The following is a 4,669-nucleotide window of genomic DNA, read 5'->3' as shown; positions in this document are numbered from 1 at the left end:
GACTGTTTTCTTTTTGAATGTTTTTTCTTCAAGTTATTGAACATTATTTTAAATAACCTTTTTGATTGTAAAGAAATGGATATTATCAACTTAATTTAAGCAGGTTTGGATAATTTTATTAGTTGGCAGTAACATACATTCTTTCATTTTTTTTCTAATTAAGCTTTGTTGAAGTTTTATTTTTGGGTTTATTTTTGAACTTTCTTTTTGAGTTTCAGGCATTGTTTTCGTAATAAACTAGGAAACATAAATATTTTGAGTATATAAGTCTATTAGAATAAGTGGGTTATGAACAAAATAAAACAGAAGCATTCAATGAGAAATGGGGAGGGGGTGAGTGTATTGGAGAGGGCTGAGTGTAGGGAGCTGTATTGGATTTGGCCTGGCCGTTTTGTGACTGTTTAGCTCAAAGTGGCTATGTGATTCTTGGCCACACATACTCCTCTAAGAGCCTCTCCCATGAATTTACGGCACAGGAAGATAACATTCACAGGATGCTTCAGCCTAAGCAAAAATCAGTTATCTCCTCAGTCAACACCTGGTGTCTCCACTGCCTGACCTCATCTTCTACCGCCTGACCTCTTTGCCTCCAGCTATCACTGCCTATACCCTCATCTGCCCCTCCTTCATGTTTCACAAAGGTCACTCCCCCTACCTGAAAGCCTTAAAAGCTGTAATGTTCATCCCAATAAACAAGACCTTGACAAGAGAATCTTGCTTGGTCTCCTTCTCTCGCCCCCCATTAGGCCCAAGGGTAGTGCCCCTTCGGAACCCTGAATAACTGGGTCCCCGCCCAGTTATGGGGCAGCTGAGAGGTTAAAAGTGTGGGCTGCTCTTGCTGTTTGATTCCCAGCACTCACACTGGTGCGATACAAGTGTAACTCCAGCTCTAGGACACCTGAGTATTTGTGTCTATGGGCACATGTAATCATGTGAACCTACCTGCCCCATGTCTTAGTCAGGGTTTCTATTCCTGCACAAAACATCATGACCAAGAAGCAAGTTGTGGAGAGAAGGGTTTATTCAGCTCATACCTCCACATTGCTGTTCATTACCAAAGAAAGTTAGGACTGGAACTCACACAGGGCAGGAACTTTGAGGTAGAAGCTAATGCAGAGGCCATGGAGGGGTGCTGCTTACTGGCTTGCTTCCCCTGGCTTGCTCAGCTTGCCTTCTTATAGAACCCAGGACCACCAGCCCAGGGATGGCACCACCCACAATGGACTGGGCCCTCCCATCCTTGATCACTAATTGAGAAAATGCCTTATAGCTGGATCTCAGGGAGGCATTTCTTCAAGGGAGGATCCTTTCTCTGTGGTAACTCCAGGTTGTGTTCAGTTGACACACAAAGCAGTCAGCCCCCGCCCCCCCAAAAAATCCATATAATTAGAAAGTAAAAACAACACTTAAAAAGACAGAGAAATCAGTAGGTATCTATTGGATAGTAATTCTACCTGGTCTCTTACATTTTTTTCTTTTAAATACCAGTTCATTTTCTTTGTCTTTGTTTTAATTTATTTTCTGTATGTGTTCCTTTTTAAAATCAATTCTTTAAGAATTTTGTGTAAGTTGTGTTCAGACTTTCCGGTCCCCCAACTCTTCACATATCCCTTTCTCTTTCTTTAGCCATACAACCAAACCAAACCAAACCAAACCAAACCAAACCAACCAAACCGAACAACTGTCAAGGTCAATTTGTGCTGTCAAATAAAGTGGAGTGTGGAGGTAGGATTGTGTGACCCTTTACCTGTCAGGATTTTCTAGGCTATTTTACATGTGACAAACAGAGGGACCAGTTGTCCATTTGAAAGACCAGGAAAAAACTCAGACCCCCTATCGAACAGAGTAGAGCCAAAAATGTAGATTAACCAGCTCAGTGACTCTGCTCCAGGAACTTAACTGACCATATAACTGATGATTACACCAGCTGGTTCAACAACTCTCTCCCAGGAACCAGCTGACCATAAAGTTAGATTAAAATCTTAAAGAACAATCTTGAGAAACAGGGAGCTTCTCCTTTCGATTTTTTTTCCGCTGCTATTCTCGACATTTTCCAATGACGCCAACCCTACCCCCTTGGATTGTGTTTTTTTTTTTTCCCTTTAAATACCTCTTCTCCCAGCTACTTGGGGTCGAACTCCTCTACCCCTGCATGGGATATGAGTCTTGACCCCAGTGCACATCAATGAAACTTGTGAGATTACAGCAAGGAGGTCTCTCGTGAGTTCTTGGGGGGGGGATCGCATCATCCTGAGGCTTGAGTGAGGGTCTCTCCACTTCGGGGGTCTTTCACATTCTATGTCAGTTGTTCAAGAAGTTTGTATAGTGAACAGTCATGGCGTGTAGTGACTGTAGCTCCCTTCAAGGAAATATGAAGTGTGTCTAATAAAGTAAGCAACAAATTTCCTTCTTGTCAAAGGGGCAGCTATGCTTACCATCCCTTGCAAATAAGCTGGGTTCCCAGTGCTCAAAAGCTTTTTTCTTTCTTCTAAATCCACTGAGTGTTCAAATGCCACTGAATTGCTTCACTTCATGTTCTGGAAACTAGAGATGCAGGAACCATCTCAAAAGGGACCTGATTTTGGCCACAGATATTGTCATGAGTAACAAGCTATTACTTGTCTTTAACCATGACAACTCTTATAATGAAAAACATTTAATTGGTGTTGGCTTACAGTTTAAAGGTTTAGTCCATTGTTGTCATGGTGGGAAGCATGGAGGCATACAGGAAGTTGTGGTACTGCAGAGGTCGCTGAGAGGTCAAGAGTTCTACCTCTGGATCTACAAGCAGCAGGGATTTAGAATACTAGGGCTAGCTTGGGCATCTGAGGCCTCAAAGTGACACACTTCCTCCAACAAGATCACACTTACTCTGGCAAGACCTCCCAATAGTGCCAGTCCCTATGAGCTTTAGGGGCATTTTCACTCACACTACCATACTAACTGAGAATGTTAAGAGTTTTCACTGCCACACATATCAAAACATATCAAGCTACTTTATTAGTTTGCAAGTCAGATTAAAATATCAGCTCTTTAATATTCTTGACAGTTATTTGGAGAAGACTCCAGAGCAGGAAGAATGAATAGTTGTGGTAGAATGGGAGTATTATGTGCTATTTCCCTCCTTCCTTCATTTTCTGAAACAGGGTCTCTCTACAAAGCTCTGGATTTATAGAGTTTTCTCTAGAACTTATAGTGTAGAGCAGGTTGGCCTTAAACTCACAGAGATCTGCCTCTCTCTGCTTCCTGAGTACTGGGTTTAAGGTGTGAGCAATTATGCCTGGCTGTGTTTTCTTTCTTTTAACGCAATATAGTTTTTTTTTTAATCTTTTGGGAATGCCACAATTCATATTACATACTGTGATCATGGTTGTTCCTTCCATTTCCCCTAATTCCTCCTAGAGCCATGCTAACTTTGCCTAACTTCATGTATTCCTTTTCATTTTTAATTAAAAAGTATTGGAACTCATTGGGTAGAGTTTATACTGCCTATACACTCAGCATAATTCACCTACCAGGGGTCACACACTTAATGAAAACTCCATGTCTTTCCCCAAACCAGCCATCACCTATCAGTAGCTCATCAGCTAAGAGTGGGCCCTATTTTCAGTAGGTTGGGCAATGATGATTCCATTGGAACCCGACTATGAGCAGTAATTCTACTCACTAAACCCTAGTGAATACATAAGCTCTTGCCTCATGTATCAAGTTGGAAAGACTGATGGTGCCCACACTGCCATGGTACCAAGAACTGGGCGTAGGCCTGAGGGATTTAACAAAAGACAGAGATTTCGGTTCATTTGTGCTATGAGAATGCCAATGCTTTACTGAGGTTCACAGAATACATACCTCAAGTCCACTGGGTGGAAAAACCCAGGAAGCACAGTGGAAAAACATGTTTATGCCCTCAGGAAAAAACCCAGGAACTGACTCAATGGTGTTACCACCCATTGCCCATTAGCCAAACAGAAAAGGCCAAAATGTTCTTTTCTTAAGAACAAAAGTTTCCACATGCATCAGCAAGGCTCAGCAGGGGGCAAACACTGAGGGAGCCCAGGAGGGTCTTGTCCCTGCCATCAGGAGACCCAGTTATTCAGGGTCCCGAAGAGGCTTTCTACCTGTGGGCCAAAATGGGGGTGAAGAGAAGAAGGAGACCAAGCAAAAGTTCTGTTGTCAAGGTCTCGTTTATTGGGGTGAACGTTACAGCTTTTAAGGCTTTCAGGTAGGGGGAGTGGTGTCCTTTGTAAAACACAGAGGAGGGGGAGGTGCGGATATAGGTAGTGATAGCTGGAGGCAAAGAGGTCAGGCGGTAGACGATGAGGTCAGGCGGTGGAGACACCAGGTGTTGATTCAGGAGATAACTGGTATCTGCTAGGGAGCTGAGGCATCCCTTGAATGTTATCTTCCTGTGCCGTAAATTCATGGGAGAGGCTTTCATCCAACAATCTTAAGACTTAAGGCAGTCATCTTAGGGGTGAGTCTCTGTGGCCAAACAGCCCAGAGTCACCTAGTCACTTTGAGCCATGCAGTCAAAAAGCGGCTAGGCCCAAATCCAATATGGCTCCGTGCAGGGTCTGACAAAAGACCTCTATGAGATTATGTTTTTAAGCTGCTATCATCCTGTTTTATATTCCCCACTACTTGGCCAACTCCTTTGATCCTCACAGTT

The sequence above is a fragment of the Rattus norvegicus genome, chromosome 17 (assembly GCF_036323735.1).
Source record: "Rattus norvegicus strain BN/NHsdMcwi chromosome 17, GRCr8, whole genome shotgun sequence".
NCBI lineage: Eukaryota > Metazoa > Chordata > Mammalia > Rodentia > Muridae > Rattus > Rattus norvegicus.
Note: the sequence above shows the minus strand (reverse complement) of the source record.